The sequence below is a fragment of the Bos taurus genome, chromosome 20 (genome assembly GCF_002263795.3).
Source record: "Bos taurus isolate L1 Dominette 01449 registration number 42190680 breed Hereford chromosome 20, ARS-UCD2.0, whole genome shotgun sequence".
NCBI lineage: Eukaryota > Metazoa > Chordata > Mammalia > Artiodactyla > Bovidae > Bos > Bos taurus.
In genome coordinates this window covers 37856701-37875001 of record NC_037347.1, presented here as the reverse complement: position 1 = coordinate 37875001, position 18301 = coordinate 37856701, and the positions used below count along the sequence as shown (strand labels likewise).

The 18301-nt window shown below is 42.3% G+C and overlaps 1 long non-coding RNA gene across 1 annotated transcript; it reads right to left on the bottom strand.

The window, feature by feature from the left end:
• Window positions 1–1839: 1839 nt before the first annotated feature.
• On the bottom strand, window positions 1840–7031 carry LOC132343237 (uncharacterized). The gene is made up of 2 exons (XR_009491971.1): window positions 5910–7031; window positions 1840–5061 (listed from the first exon to the last, which is right to left on the bottom strand). It is a non-coding gene; the product is annotated as an uncharacterized lncRNA (long non-coding RNA).
• Window positions 7032–18301: the final 11270 nt, after the last annotated feature.

The window sequence follows — 18301 nt, the reverse complement described above, 5'->3', positions numbered from 1 at the left end:
TTATACAACAGCCTGGAATTTTACTGTGTAATCACCTCATTTTCTCTTGTGGATGGGGAATCCCAGCCCCCACAGTAGCTCTGTAGGTTCCTGCCTCGTTTACCTACCTGGGAGATTCATACAAAGAGCGATGTCCCAGCTGTAGGCTGGGAACCTAGCTGTGTTGTAGGTTCCTTTCTCCTGCAGTTTCTTCTCTCTGCAGTACCCTACCCCTGCAGCCCCTAATTTGTAAAGTCCCCCCATCGTTTAAAATCCAGTTCAAGTATCCCCTGAAAACAACCCAGATTTCCAACTTAAAAGTATTTCTTCCTTTCCTCCAAGCCTTATTGCTCTGTCTATAATACTATCACATTCTGTTATCACTGTAATTGCAGCTATAATTATACATACGTTTTCCCCACTATGTTGTTGTTTAGTCACTAAGTCATGTCCAGCTCTTTTGTGACCCCATGGACTATAGCCTGCCAGGCTCCTCTGTCCATGGGATTTCCCAGGCAAGAATACTGCCATTCCCTTCTCCAGGAGATAGTCCTAACCCAGGGATCGAACCCACATATCCTGCATTAGAAGGCGGATACTGCACCACTGAACCTCCAGGCAAGCTGAGTTTCCCCACCACAGGACTATAAATTTTATGACTTTGACTGTTTATCTGCATAATCTCTGTGGCATAATTTAGTATGGTACATATAAAATAGTAGAATCTCAATAAATATTTATGAAACAGCATTGAATTGTTTGGTTAAATCCTCACCCTAAGATTAATTGGGTGGTACAGGGTATTGGGAAAAAGGTTAGTGCTGAAGATAGGTCCAGAAAAAAACCTTTCCACATGAACAGTGAAACAAGATGGTTAAGAATTCGATCTCTGGCCATCACATGACCTGCATTCAATCCAGATTCTGTACTTAGTAGCTATGTGACCTCAGGCAAGCCACTTGACCTATTTATTTATTCATTTCCTATTGGGTTACAGTTGCTTTACAATGTTGTGTTAGTTTGTGCTGTTAAATAAAGTGAATCGGCTATATTAATACCTATTTCCTCTCCCTCTTACTCCTACCCCACGATCCCACCCCTCTAGGTCACCACAGAGCACTGAGCTGAGCTCCCTGTGCAGCACAGCAGGTTCCCATTAGCTATCTGTCTGACAGATGGTAGTGTGTATATGTTAATCCCAATTTCCCAACTGATCCCAGTCACCTGTGCCATGTCCATGCATTCATTGTCTACATCTGCCCTGCGAATAAGTTCATCTCTACCATTTTTCTAGATTCCACATATATGCTTTAATATACCATATTTGTTTTTATAGAAAGACTTACTTCACTCTGTATGACTGACACTGGGTCCATCCATGCCTCTACAAAGGACCCAATATTTTTCATTTTTATGGCTGAGTAATATTCCATTGTATATATGTACCACAACTTCTTTATCCATTCATCTATCACTTGACATTACTTGACCTCTTTAAAATCATTTTCCCAAATGTAAATGGAAATAATAGTATCTATCTTTTAAAGCAAACAACGAACATTCAGTCATGACCATTTTTAAGAGTTTTTATTGGGGTGACTGTCACTCTCTGTTCTAGTCAGGAAGTTCTGACAGTAGCAGCTAAAGTCAGAGTTCTTTGAATCAGGGCTCAGACCACTTCCACCCCCAAGGTGCCATTTGCTTGGAAGGAGGGAAATTTAAAAGCCTTTAATGAAATTTCAGTGAACCTTCATTCCTACTGGGAAAGTAGGCTGAATAATTGTGAGTGTTTCATCCAAATCTGTTCACTGGTTTAAAAATAAATGTTCTCATTTCCAAACTGATACCAACACAGAGAACCACAGGACATACTTTTTATTTGTTATTTGGTACTAATCATTAGGGCCTTCCCAGGTGGCTCAATGATAAACAATCCGGGGGCCAATGCAGGAGGCATAGGAGATTCGGGTTCAATCCCTGGGATGAGAAGATCCCCTGGAAGAAAAAATGGCAAACCACTCCTGTATTCTTGCATGAAAAATCCCATGGAAAAAGGAACCTGTAGGGCTATAGTCAACGAGGTCACGAAAAATCGGGCATGATTGAACATGCACACACTAATCATTAGTGTTCTTAAAATGTTATTTTTAAAAAGCCTGTCCAATTATCTCATCATAGTCTCGATAACAAATGAATAGTTGAACTTAAACATTAGGAAGTTTTCCAACATGAAACAACTAGAGTACTGAGCTGACAAGAAGACATGGAAAATTTACAATTTCTAAAGCAAAGTGTATACACAGCCTGCAGATACCATGAATCTCTGCAAAATTCAGGGAACAGAGAGTTAACAACTGAAAACTGCTTGTCAGTTGTGCTGGAAATTTCCACTGCTTGTTTTATTGGCTATGCAATAGGTTACATGGAGAAGAGCTGTCTCCACGTGTGTGTGTGTGTGTTGCCTCTGTAAACCCTCTGCAATGCTCTGTCTCAATGTTTTCCATCCAGCTGTATTTTCCAGCTTTCTCTGAAGTCACCAGAGGGCCCCCTCCTGGCTTGTTTATTGTATAACCAATGCCCTGCTCTACATGGCCCTACTCCCAGTATGATCTATTAATAGTTCCCTTGCAAAGACATTATTAGTGGTGCTTGTTAATAAAATAATTAACTAGAATATATACTGACTTGTATAAACAAAGAAACTATTAATTCAGATCATTTGAAAGTTTGTGAAGAAAGTTAGAAGTTTAATCCCTTAGAGCAGCAAGGGACCTAAAACAGTACTTGAGAAAACCCCTTTTAAAAATTTTAGATGAGGAAATTCAGGCACAGAGGAAAGAAGCAATATTCCCCAAATCACAAAGCTAATTACAAAGTCTGGCTTTCGGACTAACACCGTACCGTCAACCGCACAAAGAGCAGAAATAGAGGGGTTACCCACTATAGTCATGACCTGCACTTAAGAAACAGCATGGGCCCTTAGGGAGCCCTGTTTGGGAAATAGAAATACCAGTATGGCACACTGAAATTCTATTCATGAAGCAAACATTGCAACATTGCAGAACTTAAATGTCAAAATAAATGTGCATAAAAAGAACGGACATGTCTCCCAAACCATCTGCCTTCCTTCTTGGAGATGGCAGACCCAGAGGAGGATGGCAGCTAAATCCCAGGTGTGGGGGTGGGGTCAAGAATGGAGAAATGACACACTCTGGACCCCAGGTGGCTGGCCTGTCCACGGTTAGCCTACAGGCCAATCCAAGGTAGAACTATGGAGAGATTTGGCTAAAGAGGAAAAGAGTGACCAAAGGAAGACAGAGGAAGATGCCTGCTTGCCTTGCTGGTGCCTCTGTTTTGATATCTGGGGGATACATGAAGTGTCTGAAGGCCTCTTGCTTTTCTCTCCAGGCAATTACTTCAAGGAGCATCTTCTATACCTTTTCACGCAGTCTTTGCATTTACAGCAATGCCAAAGGTGATCGCGTGGGCAGATGCAGTGCTCCCCCAGCCTCTGGAAACATCATTGCTCTTGTGACGTGGCTCCCTGCAGTTGGAGGGGAGGCTGGAAGCTTTCCTGGCAGAGGAAAAGGGGGCTTCCCAGGGCCAGGTTTGCAGGGGCCCCACAAGGGGGACTCTTAGAAAGCAGTCAGGTCCTTCCCAGAGTGAGGGGCACGTGACAGGACCAGGTGGGCTCTGCACAAGAATGGCCTCCAGGGAGCGCTCCAGACCCTGTCTGTACCACCAGCATTCATGCTTCCCTCACAGTCCTGTCAGGCTCATCGGCTACATGACAGGAAATGCCTGTGGTCTAGAATTGTCAGGGGACCTGCATATTAACCTTGGTATGACTTTCCCAGACCTCCCCTCACCACCAAAGGGGAAAAAATTCATCTACCCATCACCAGTCAGGAACTTCAACAAATCTCTCCCCTTCTAGATCCATTTCCTGGAGTTACATTTATTTCAAATTGCCAGAGGAAAGGACTGAAGCTCAGAGAGATTCAGTGACTCTGAAATAATCAAGATTTTGGATCTGGATTCTCAAACTGGATGTTAGTGTCTTTTGCTGTGTGCTTTTCCCCCCTGCTCATCAGAGTATTTTCTCTTAGCATTTCAATGAGAGTTTATCAGCTAAACTCTTGTGTCTGAGAGAGACTCAGGATGGGCAAGGCAGGAACACTTTTCTTGTTAGAGAGAAGGTCATTAGAAGCATTGTTTTGGGGCTCCCCTGGGGATCTAGTGGTTAAGAATCTGCCTTGTAATGCAGGGTACATGGGTTCGATTCCTGGTCTGAGAGGATTGCGCATGCCACGGAGCAGCTAAGCCTATGCGCCACGACTAGTAAGCCAGTGCTTCAGAGTCCACAAGTCACAACTTAGCAGCCCATGTGCCGATAACTACGGAAACCTGTGCACCTAGAGTCCACGCTCAGCAAGAAGAGAAGCCACCACAATGAGAAGCCTGAGCACTGCAAGGAAGAGTAGCCCCAGCTCCCCACAGCTAGAGGTAGCCTGAGACCAGCGACGAAGACCCAGCACAGCCAAAAATAAAAAGAAAGAAATCTTTTTTTTTTTTTTTTTAAGGAAGCATTGTTGCGGCCTAATCTCTGTTCAGCTACAAATTTCCACTCAGCTAGGTTTCTAGGACACAGAGCTGGGTGGAGAAAGGATCTGGAGGGACAACCAGAATATACACAGTAGGGTACAATGATTGGAGCCCGGCCAGGATTCTGTAAAACAGGAGCAGAGCAGTTTGGCAAAGAAAAAATCAGATGGCTGCTACCCTAAGAAGAAGGACCAGGGCCCAACATAACAAATGTCCATTGCAAACTCCCAGGAGTGGAGCTAGTGCTCATTGTACACCCTGGGTAAAGACTGATGTTCAAAATCCACCACAGCTAGGTGGAGGTCCCCAGGGCTGCAAGACCTGGGCATATCCTCTGCCCACCGGAGGCCACCAAGGTCTGTCTCTCTTCTCCATCTCCACCGGCATAGCGCAGGGGTCCCTCTTTGGGTATCGCCACGTGTCTGTTGCATTGCTGGTCTTCTCTTTCTGCATAAAACTGGCATCCAACCTAGGGGTCTATACCAGATAGATATTTGACAAAAGTTTGGGGATAAAATATTGTTGATTCAAAGAAGAAGGGTGAAAAAAAAAAAAACAAAGAAGGGTGTGACTTTTCCTTAATCCTTTAAGTATTATGTCTCCCCTTCCATCCTCCCATTAAATAAATGGAAGAGAAAGAATAAAGTGAATCTGGTCTGGGGTTGGTAAGTGATATAGTTAAAAGTATTAAAGCAGTGACCTGAGTATCAGGAGAACTAGGTGGCTGCCCTCGTTGTATAGTCTGTGTGGAAGCAGGGCTTCTCACTCACTATTAATTGTGTCTTAGATTCTCTCACTATTAACTGAAATGCTCTGTGGCTTATCAGCCTCAGCACCACTGATATTTTTGGCTACACAGTTTTCTCTTGTTGGGGGAGGGAGTGTCCTGCACGTCACGGATGTGTAACAGCAGCCTTGATCTGTACTCACTAGATGCCAACAGCAACCTCTGCACCCTCAAGTGAGACAATGAGAAATGTCCCCAGACATTTGCAAATGTTCCTGAAAAACCTCCTCTGTTGACAACAGCTGGGCCAGATGACCTCTGCACCAGCTAAGGTATAGGCTTGGCTTCATGTTTCTGAGACTGAAAATAACAGGCTAATACAAGATAAAAATAATTTTTCTTGGCCTTCCCTGGTGGTCCAGAGTCTGCCTGCCAATGCAGGAGACACGGGTTTGACCCCCTGGTCTGGGAACAGTGCACATGCCTCAGGGCAATGAAGCCGGTGTGCCACAGCTTCTGAGCCCAGACCCTAAAGCCCATGTTCCACAGCAAGAGAAATCACTGCAGTGAGAAGAAACAAAGAGTAGCCCTCACTCACCACAGCTAAAAAGCCCACGTGCAGCAACGAAGACCCAGTGCAGCCAAAATTAAATAAAATTTTTTTAAAAAGAAGTCAATTCACCCTTAAAAAAAAAGAAATTAATTTTTCTCATAACAAAGTCAGAGCTGGTAAGGCAGCATTGCTCTGCCAAGTTGACAAGAACCCAGACTCCTTTTATCTTGTTATTTTGCCCTTCACAGGCTGTTTTCCATGCCTGGTTCAAGTGACATCCACATTCCAATCAGATTAGCAGGGTGAAAGGAGAAGGACAGAGGCAAGGAGGGTTACCTCTCTCTCCTTTAAGGGTTTGGCCTGTAATTTGCGTTTGTAATCACTCTCATCCCACTGGCCAGAAATTAGTCATAGGGTCATATCTAGCTACAAGAGAGCTAAATACAGTTTTCTTTTGCAAACTATTTAGCAAATATAGCTTTTCTTATGGGCTGCCATGAGCCAAGTTGAATTCATTTAAAATCAAATTTATGTCTGTTATTTTGCTTTATTTTAGAAAATTTTGGTTAATGGAGAGAGCTTGGGCAATATGTCCTTGGCTGACTTGGGGAGGTGGGAAGCAGAATCCTTCCCCTCTATGCTCTTTATCTCTTTCATCTCCTCTAACCATCAGAGCCCCCAAAGGCCAGCTATCTGGGTCATATGAATAGAATTCCAGGAGCCATGAAGGTTTGGCCAAAGAGCTCAGAGGTGGTTGAGTTCATACGGAGGAAAATCCTGAGGGTCAACTTTCAGTTTCTGAATAGCTATAGAGAGAAGTATGTCACTGCCAAAGGCTCTAAAATGTGTCTGAAGCTGTGCTTAAACAGGTTTGTGTGAAAAGAGAGACAGAAGATCAAAGCAGATCAAAGCAAGCCCTGCAGAGTCAAAGATTCTGCCCAGGGCTGCATGACTTCTGACAGCGAGGGAGGGAACAGCTCGAAGCAAGTGGGGAACTAAGGTCTTTTGCTTACTGATGGGGCATCACTGGCTTTGTCTCTGGAATTGGAATTGCTGCCTTTTGAATGAGTTGATTATTGGTTGTTTTTCTCATCTAGATTGGAAAGTTATATACGATAGATAAAAAGTGTTTCCCCTCTGTTAGTTGATAACAGACAGCACAACAAAGATAATGCATAATATCCCCAGCATTCTACTTCATCCTTCTTATTACAGATAGTTAATTACTTATATACCTAACCAATTCTATAATTACCTAGGGTAATATATAAATTACCTATTGTAATATATAATTACCTATTTGTAGACTTATCTAATTAATATCATTTTCCCTTGATACATTTTTAAAAAACACTCATAGGAGGGGAAAAAAAAAAGAGCTAAATTAAATTGCACTTGGTTCCTAGCTCAGGAAAGCCAGGTTGAATGGATAAGGAAATGTTTTTCTCTGTTATACAGCAAAACCATCCTTTTAAGTTAGTTTGTTGATTCTCAAGCTCTTAATTTCATCTGTGTTTCCTGTAGGCTATGGCTACAGTGACTGCAATTTTAAACTTTTTGTGTGTGAAGTGTCCTACACAAGTAGAAAAATATAGAAAACATAGAAGAATAACCATAAAGTGAACACTCATCTTTCCATCTAGGACAAGACGTAGAACACCAGCACCTCAAACCCTCACTCTGTTCCAGTCACTACTCCATTTCCCCCCAAAACATACATACTATTCTGACTTAACAGAGTAGCTCTGTTTTGCCTATTTTGAACTTTGTATAAGTAGAAGCATGCATTTTCTTAAGATACATGTTTTTAGAAGGAAAACTTTGATACTTATGTATACCACTGGGTCAGTGAGCTGAGGTGAAAATCTACAACATAGGGTCAATGTAACTTTGTGTCATAAACAAAGTTCATCTCTATGTTCCATGCTTATTCCTCCAGAAAAAGAACAAGTCTGATGAATGTGTCCCAGAGACGCAGAAGCATTTCCTGGGAACCAGAAACTTACACCCAAACATATGTTACTTTGGCAAGAATCCAAAAAGCTTCTTTAAGCAGTCAGACACTGACAGATGGGATTTAGTGAAGAGGAGGATATGAAGGAAGAAAAGGAGGAGAAAGACTGAAGACAGAGAGAGGTAAGATTTTGCCTTCTTTCTTAATTGTTTTTGGAGTGGTCATTAGATAGAAGCACCCACAGTAAACTCATATTTTTTATTTGCTTGAAAGAGGAAAGTATTAGTTGCTCAGTTGTGACTGTTTAGTGACCCCATGGACTATAGCCCGCCAGGCTCCTCTGTCCACGGAATTCTCCACGCAAAAATACTGGAGTGGGTTGTCATTTCCTTCTCCAGGGGATCTTCCCAACCCAGGGATCGAACCCATGTCTCTTGCATCGCAGGGTGATTCCTTACCATTTGAGCCACCAGGGAAGCCCCTTTTATTTGTTTATAGATCAGTAACTAGCTGAACCAGGAGAGAGAAAAAAAATTGAAAATTAAAGACAGGTAACAATAGCCAGATTTCACTGAGTTTTGCTGCATAACAACCAACCTCCAAATATCAATAACTTAAAACAGTAAAGGCTTTTCCTGTACTCATATTACTTCAGCTGCTGTAGGTTCCCCTTTTCCTCATGTGTTTTTTTTTTTTTTTTTCTGTAATACAAACTTAAGGACCCTTTCTGATCTCGGATATAATATTCTTGAGGCAGAAAAAAGCTAAAAAGAGGTGGCAGAGCTACTTGGTGGCTATTAAAACTTCTGCTTGAAATTGACATATATCGTTTCTGCTAATATTTCATTAACAAAAGCATGTTTCTTGGTGAAGTTGACATTAGTCCTTTCTGGGAAAGCCAGATGATAAGAGAAAAATGATGCAGACTATATCCAGGGGGCATATTAATGAAGATCCACCAGAAATTATATATGAAAATCAGAGGGAAATTCCTCCAAACTCAATAAACTCAGTCAGAACCTATCTGTTTTGGTGGATCAATTATATCAGAAATTCCACTGAACAATTAAACCTATTTGTGTGAGAAGCCCATACTGTCCCTGTATGAACAATGACTTCTCCAGGAAGCATCTTTTACTCGTTGCCCTAGATTTCCAATATATTCTTTGTTTCCTTGGAGAATGTGAAGAATTCTAAGGGTACAACTCAAATGAAAGGAAGAGCCATGCCTAATCCTTGCTTTGTACCCGGAAGCCTCCGCTGTGGGCTGATCTTTAGTGTTTCTTCTGTTCGCTAATCCTCCTCTTGATGGACTTCTCTGTGAGGATATAAAGTATCCATCTTCAAGCAAACGTAGACCGTGATGTATTTTCAGAAATTTCATGATGTCTGATCCTTGCTGACAATGTGAATCCTGTCTTCATACTGAAAATACAGGAAAGTAATTCCCTGTTTCTTCAGGGTTTGGGGGTGGAGGGAGAGGGAAATAAAATTTCTTAATTCAGACAGCACTTTCTTAGTACTTGTTAAAATTGTTTCCTTGAAGCTCTTTGTTTCTCTTTGAAATCAGCATTTTTTAAACTTAATTTTCAGTGATTCACCCTGGTGGATTATCTGCCTTAAAAGTTGAGTTAGGAGACTTTGGGGAGATTATAGCAGCGGCTGGATTTCCGTCTTCAGAAATGCAAGTCTGACACCTTCTGGAAAGCATGTTGCGCTCACAAGCACCTCCCTTGTCAGCAACAGTGAGATGGGCCCTGGGAACCTCATTTAGAAGCCGAGTTTCTGACCTGAATGGGATTCGGTGCTTTATGAAATTGGATGAGACAAAGTTGCATCTCTATATCCATAAATTGCTTCTTCTGAAAAAATTTAGCAGTTTTTTCAACTATGAATATAGGCAGTGAATTGTTAGTATCATGAGTGATGTCAACAGTAGAAATCATGGTTTCTAATCACATTCTAGTTATTGTGGATATCTCAAAGCATTGTTTATGCTCCATGTTATTTGAAATCACAATAGACCTGCCACCAGATTTTGTTATTTAATATGTTAGTAAATAGACGTATGTGTTAATATCTCATACATTTGATTTTTTATATTTGAATTTAGTATTTCAATATAATTGATTTCCTTTGAGATTGTGCTTATTTTAATTTACACCTTTATGGGCTATTTTAGGGCTTCCCTGGTGGCTCAGACGGTAAAGGATCTGCCTGTAACGTGGGAGACCTGGGTTCGATCCCTGGGTCCGGAAGATCCCCTGGAGAAAGAAATGGCAACCCATTCCAGTACTCTTGCCTGGAAAATTCCACGGATGGAGGAGCTGGTAGGCTACAGTCCATGGGGTCGCAAAGAGTCAGGTTTATGGCACTAAGGGTTTATGGCACAGAAGGTACTAAGAATGTTTGCTCTATAAGAGACAAGAGAAGGATAAAAGAAAGTATAGAACAACGCCCTTCCACTAAAATGGTGATCTTTAGTTCTTATATATAGAATTAAACTCAAGAGTTTCTTTTTTTAACAACAAAAAAAGATGTTTTGATATCATATTAATCATCGATATACAAAACTTGTGCTTTCTTTTTCATGAAACTGGACCCTAAAACTCTGGTTAAAAAAGAACTTCTGTTTCTCCTTATGCTCCCCTCATTCAACCAACCAACTGCACACACACAGAGTAATGTGTAAGTACGTTTAGTTCTATAAAAATATCTTTTTAAAGCCATGAAATTTGTTTTCAATGTATACATCAGGCAATATTTTCTGAACAACAAACTGCACTCAAAAAGTGACTAAGAAGAGCAGACTGTGGCAAACTGTCAGTTGTACATTGAAATGCTTCTGTGTGGAGAACATTAGGAAAAAACCTGCACTCCAGGAAATCAGCAGCTGCTCAACACAGTCAGCTGCTGGGGTATCATGTAGCCAGAATGGTCTGGAGAACTGGCTGTCGAGTCTGAGTGGCCTCCAAGTGCTTGGTATACATTCCAAGAGGGCAGACATGATTCAAGAAAGCAGAAAGTAGAAAAAATGGTGACTTCATTCTGTCTGTGTGTGAGAGGTCAAGTTCATGGGAGGGACATGAGATGCCCCTGGGAGGTGAGGATATTCTACAAAACAATGGTGTTGACAGCCACCCCTTCTTCTTCCTCTGCTCTCCAAAGGTGGCTTCATAGATGACACTATCTAGTTTAAACTAAACTAACTCTCACAAAATGGAGTTCCACCTGAACTTTGCGTTGAAGATAATGTTTGCAACATGCAAATTCACAAACCTACAAAAATACAATAGCAGAGGTCCAGTCACTCTTAATGGGGTCCCTTTAGCAACAATACAAAGAGAAAAATGACTGTTTCATCATACCTGATAATGAACTGGATCCCCCAAAATTGAAATTATCAAGGTGACTTAATATATGCATCTGTAAACATCATTAATGGTGGCTTTGCCAGTAGTGTGAATTATGTCTTGAGAAAATAGTTAATAATAGTCCTGTGCATGCGTGCTCATGCTAAGTCTCTTCAGTCATGTCCGACTCTTTGCGACCCCATAGACCATAGCCCACCAGGCTCCTCTGTCCATGGGATTCTCCAGGCAAGAATACTGGAGTGGATTGCCGTGCCCTCCTCCAGGGAATCTTCCCGACCCAGGGATCGAAACCAGGTCTCTTGGTCTCCTGCATTGGCAGGTGATTCTTACCACTGCGCCACCTGCATTAATAGTAGTCCTACTTGATAGGGCCCACATGGGGTCTCATTGATAAGATGGCTCGTTATGTCAACCTTGCAAACAAAGAATAAATCACAGTGATCTGTGAGACTGACCAAATTGCCCAAATGGCATTATTTTATCTTACTGGCGCCTATCTTCTCAAAGCTGCGAGACCACCAGATTCCAGACCTCCAGCTACATGACCAACCCTTGAGAGAATTTTTCCTTGGTGGGGTATAAGGACTCCATCAGAAAGGGAAAATGCTGGTTCTCCTTAACAGCCAGTCACCCTCTCTTTTCCCTCTAATAAATTTCCTTTTCTTGCCTGACTGCCTGGCTCACTTTTTCTCTGCACTTGCCTTACACTACTTGTATATAATGTAGATTCAAAATTACTTACTAATAAAAATGTGTGAACAAAACAGTTTGAATATCACTACTTTACATTTCCAAGTATGAAATTTTTGAATTAAAACTTGAAAAAATTGTCTATTGTGAGTTCAAAATCTTTAGAGGAGGAGGTGCTGTATTGGCCAAAAATCAGTTTACTATCCAAGGATAAACATGACTATAATGTGGAAAAGTGAGAAGACATTGTTGGTTGAAAGGGGTATTGAGGCAATGTGGAATGTATTTAACCATCTCATCCTGTCTCTGCTGACAGACTGTGCACCTCATGTGGTCAAGGACTATGCCTATTAACTCTGTGTCCCCAGGTACCAACCCTCTAAGTAGGATTGGGAGGGGCTCCAGAAAGCATTTGCTGGATTAACAGATTCAAAGAAACAAAGACTAAGGAGAATTTGACCTTTGGTTTATAGCAAATTTCTCTTTGCCCCTTAGTTATTCCAAAATAGAAAACCACTGCCTGTGTTCACTAGAAATCAAACAAACCCAAAAGAGCCTGGGTTGATAGGAAGCACCAGCTCCTGCGGAGAGTCAGAAAGTCTTCCCGACTCAGGGCCTCCATTAGCCTTTGCCCATCACTGTATACTATAGCAGGTGCAACTTTGCTCCATATTTTCATTTCTGGTTGTCTGCCACTACTGGTTGAGCAATTCCTGGGAAACAAGGATCTTACTCATCTTAGTTTTCCTAATACCTAAAACAGTGATAGACATAGGATAAAGGGGTAGGCAGCAAATATAGATGAGTACCTACTCTGTGCCAAGCACTTGATACATTTATATGCTTTTCACATCCCTCGTGACTCAGTGGTAAAGAATCCACCTGCCAATTCCAGGGACCCAGGTTCGATCCCTGGGTCCAGAAGATCCCAGGAAAAGGAAATGACAACCCACTCCAGTATTCTTGCCTGGAAAATCCCATGGACAGAAGATCCTGGTGGGGCTGCAGTACATGGGGTCGAAAAGAGTCAGACACGACTGAGGGACTGAACAACAACAAGGTCACACAGCAAGTAAGGGATTCAGGATTCAAATTTAAGCTTGATTCCAAGTCCAAGACTCTTCTACTCCCTCACAGTGTGTGATAAATGTAGGGCACTGAAGTTAATTGATTAATTAACATAGCCTGTTTGTCAGGACCCTCAGGTTGTACAATGCTCACCACCACAAAATGAAACCCACTTTATTTTCAAGAGCCCTAATTATTTAACTTCCTTTTTATTGAACTAAACTCTATTTCCCTACCGCTTGGCTTACTGAGCAGTAAGTTCTTCTCTGGTTCTTCTCTGGAGCCACACAGGAAAACTGCAACCTCTCCTTCCACAAAATCAGCCCTCTGCTTAGGAAGACAATCACTATGTGTCTCCCCCTCACCAAGCAGTTCTCTTTCCTTGCCAAAAAGATCAAGTTGCTTGCAAGAAGCAGCAAGGAAGCCTAACTTTAATCTTGCAGTCATGGATCCTTTGCCTTACCTCTATTGAAGGCTCTAGGACTTCCAAAAAATAGACTCAAATGGGATGTTTCCTTGGCATTCTTTTATGCATCAAACATGATATTGAAATCCCTTGGCCCTTGTTCCCTTGTGAATGTCACTTAAGCTAGTAATCCCCTCGTGCAGGCCTAGAGGGGGCTCATGACTCACAAGATGCCACTGAGTGGGCTCTGTGGAAAATACCTTTATCAGTCTCTCTCAAAGTATGGTCTATTGAACTATCAGAATCACTGGAAATCCATGTTAAAAGGTAGATTCCTGGGCCAACCTAGCCCTACTAGATTGGAATCCCTAGGATGAGACTTGGACTTCATACTTGTTAATAAGCATTCCTTTCCTCAGTGATTGTAATACATACCCAAGCTTGGGAGCCTCAGACGAAAGCAAGGCTGTGTCTAAATCACAAGGAGGTTACCTTTTTGTGCAATCCATGTTGGTGGACAGCAATCAAAGTCTGTCCACTTAAATAAGGTGCCGGGGTCCAGCCCCGGCTGATCCAGGGTATTCGAAGTGGGGACGGCGTCGGCGACTATTTAAATATTCATCAAAGATACAAAGAGTAATAGAATGAGGATACCTCAGTAGGAAAATTCAGTGGAGAAAAGCGGCTGAGTAGCTTGGTTTACGTGGGAGACCAATAAAACTTCAAGACAAGAAGCTTGCACCACTTAAGTAGGCCTCAGGCGTCCTTCCGTTCTCCCGAAGGAGAGGAAACACTGAGGCCTTCCCAATCGGATCTTAGAAGCCCAGGCATAATTAGTAAGCATGGCGGGTTCCGTGCTCCAGATGGAGACTCAGCCAGAGTTTGAGAGAGAGACATGGGGAGACCAGTATTTCGAGGTACTGATCCCAATTCTTTATTTCCCAGAGTCTGTTTTTATACACTGAGATGTTATACAAAAGTCACGTGGGGACAGCAGTCCTAACTTTTATTAAAGTCAGGTGCTTCACACAAATGTATACAGAGGTCTTAGGGGTGTTACATCATCTTCTGGCCAGGGGGGGCCTGCTGACAATTTATGACCCTCTCCTTGTGACAGCGGTCAGTCAATACTTATTTCTCCAGGGGTGATTATTCTTAAAACAGATGCCACCCAAATAAAGTTACATTCCTATAGGCTGAGGGTGTAGTGGGTTTTAGTTAAGAAAAGAATTTACTTAGCCTAAGGTCTAATATGATTTATATCAAAGGTTAATACTTATTTCTTCTATATATTCATTAATGTGTGTAAGGGCAGGGGATGTGGAGTCTTAGCAACAAACATTGGCTCAACAAATGGAAAACCCTTCACCAATACAATTTCTAATCAGCCCACTTTACTTACACTAATGGTTTTCTAACTTTTCTAAGGAACCTGTTTTTAGAAGGTCTCGTGCCTCTCACGGTTGGGAGGCTGTGAGCAATCACATGTGGCCAGACAAGCCTGTCAGGCAGGCTAGAGAACCTTCAGAGGAGTTTGTAAGTTGAAACACTCCTGTCACGCCCAGGAATTATTATTAACTGGAGCTCTAAGTTAACTCCTTCTCCGAAAGAGGTGGTGGGGGACAGCCCCCTGTAAAGTCAGAGGTGTAAGTGAGAGCACAAAGTAGTAAAGTAGGCAGGCTCTGGTTATGGGGATAGATGCTTGAGAATTTCCAGGGGGACTCCTGAGGCTCGATCCCACCTTAGTGTATGTCGAGCCTCCTTCCCCATGACCTTTGCCATGGGCGGAGTGCCTCATGCCGGCCCCCAACAATAAGGAATATTTTTCTAAATGGGATTGTCAAATTTATTTAAGAAAAACAAAAGCATCTTTCAAGGGAACTTAGCCGCAATCATATATATCAGGCATGCAAGCAAAGTCATGTCTCTTTTCGACCCCATGGACTGGATTCTCTAGGCAAGAATACTGGAGTGGGTACCCATTCCTTTCTCCAGGGCATCTTCCCAACCCAGGGATTGGACCCAGGTCTCCTGCATTGCAGACAGATTCTTTACCGCTGAGCTATATATATAAAATCAAGATAAAAAGATGGAATCCTATAGTTAGTCGGGCCAATCTAGTAACATAAGTGGGCACCTGCACCAGCAGCTGGGTCAGATGACAGATGGGATCCTAATGTTAGTTCAGACCCAACTGAGTACTGAGTTGACAAAGTAACTAAACTCAGTGTCTCCTGTGGAGCTTTCACTGAGGCTTCGTGAGTTGATTGCACTGCTTAAGAATTTCTGAAATATAAAACAACTTCCCAAATCCAATCCCAACCTCTTTTACTAAAAGAAAAAGATATATTTTTATCTAAAGTGAATAAGCCCTAAAGTTCTTTGAGGCTCATATGATACTTCAGTTCAGTTCAGTTGCTCAGTCGTGTCTGACTCTTTGCAATCCCATGAATTGCAGCACGCCAGGCCTCCCTGTCCATCACCATCTCCCAGAGTTCACTCAAACTCATGTCCGTCAAGTCGGTGATGCCATCCAGAATTCTCATCCTCTGTCATCCCCTTTTCCTCCTGCCCCCAATCCCTCCCAGCATCAGAGTCTTTTCCAATGAGTCAACTCTTCACACGAGGTGGCCAAAGTATTGGAGTTTCAGCTTTAGCATCAGTCTGTTAGGTAGGTAGAATAGGGAAAAGGAGTCCGAAATGGCGGTGGCTAAAAGACAAGGAAGGGAAAAGCCCGCGAAAATAGAACAAAAGAAGGTCCGAGGACCGGAGTGAGGACCTCAGGTAAAACAAACAACACTCCTGGCTGGCCCAGTTTACATAGGATAGGCCCAGGGAGAGATAAACATATAAATAGAGGAGCCAAAGCTAGCTCTCTGTCTCTCTCCCGCCTGCTGGGACACTCTTCTCCTTGTGTCTTTGGATCTACATGCCCTCATGCCTCAAAGATGGATTTTCCTGTTGTCTTCTAAATAAAATAGAGCTGTAACACTGAGCTGTAACACTGATTTGTCTAAGAGCTATAACACGGTCCATTTGAGACCTGAGAGCTATAACACGGTCTATCCAAGACCCGAGAGCTGTGACACGCCGAGGGAGCTTTAATGTCCGTCACTCCAAATCTTTGTTGTGACGAGACAGAGCCGAGGAACATACACTCGCCTGACAAGTCCTTCCAATGAACAACCAGGACTGATCTCCTTTAGGATGGACTGGTTGGATCTCCTTGCAGTCCAAGGAACTCTCAAGAGTCTTCTCCAACACCACAGTTCAAAAGCATCAATTCTTTGGTTCTCAGCCTTCTTCACAGTCCAACTCTCACATTCATACATGACCACAGGAAAAATCATAGCCTTGACTAGATGGACCTTTGTTGGCAAAGTAATGTCTCTGCTTTGGAATATGCTATCTAAGTTGGTCATAACTTTCCTTCCAAGGAGTAAGTGTCTTTTAATTTCATGGCTGTAATCACCATCTGCAGTGATTTTGGAGCCCTAAAAAAATAAAGTCTGACACTGTTTCCACTGTTTCCCCATCTATTTCCCATGAAGTGATGGGACCAGATGCCATGATCTTAGTCTTCTGAATGTTGGAGCTTTAAGCCATCTTTTTCACTCTCCTCTTTCACTTTCATCAAGAGGCTTTTGAGTTCCTCTTCACTTTCTGCCATAAGGGTGGTGTCATCTGCATATCTGAGGTTATTGATATTTCTCCCGGCATTCTTGATTCCAGCTTGTGCTTCTTCCAGCCCAGCGTTTCTCATGATGTACTCTGCATATAAGTTAAATAAGCAGGGTGACAATATACAGCCTTGACGAACTCCTTTGGAACCAGTCTGTTGTTCCATGTCCAGTTCTAACTGTTGCTTCCTGACCTGCATATAGGTTTCTCAAGAGGCAGGTCAGGTAGTCTGGCATTCCCATCTCTTTCAGAATTTTCCACAGTTTATTGTGATCCACACAGTCAAAGGCTTTGGCATAGTCAATAAAGCAGAAATAGATGTTTTTTTTTTTTTTTAACTCTCTTGCTTTTTCCATGATCCAGCTTAGATGTATCTTAAAAAACACAATCCATGTATTAAAGTAATGAAAAGAAATTTCATTTTCAGTTGTGTGTTGTTTTTTTTTTTAAGAAATTAAAAGAGATTCAAATCCTGTCACTCACAAATATTTAAAGTCCCCTTTCCCATTGTCCTTTCTCTCTTGTATCTCTCAGTTGCCCAAAGACTCTTTCTCCTCACTCTGTCTCTCAGAGCTCTCTAGGAGGGTCTTTGCATCTTTGTAGTTAGTGGAGCTGAAAGGTCAAGAGTAGGGGAAAGGAGCCCACAGAGCAAAAGCCTTTGAAGAGATTATGTCCCAAATTATTAGGAAGTCTTCTCTGAGAGTCATTGTCCCCTATCTGGGACATTTTCGTCTTCTTGAAAATAGGGTCTTATGCTGTGCATGGGTCATCTTCATCCCTGTGTTTTATTCTTTTCGGTCTATAGGGTCTTGCATGTGTTTAAAACAGACAGAAGGCACCAGACAGGCCACCAAGGGAACAGAAGTTCACAAACAGTGTAGTCTGTATACTTGATTTGGGTGATATAAAATGGATCATTTTATGTGTCAACCCAACTGGGCTAAGGGATACAGAGAACTGGTAAAACATCTCTGGGTGTATCTGTGAAGGTGTTTTTGGAAGAGCTTGGTATTTGAATCAGTAGACTGAGTAACAAAGATTGCCTTCCCTGATACAGGTAGGCATCATCTAATCCACTGGGGACCTGAACAGAACAAAAAGGCTGAGGAAGAACAAGTGTACTATCTCTGCTTGAGCACACATATTCTCTACCCTCTGACATCGGCATTCCTGGTTCCTGGGCTTTGGGCTTTGGAACACAGCCCCTGCAGCACAAGAAATGCTGCAAAAAAGCCTGCAGGGCCTAATCACTGACAGCAACTGG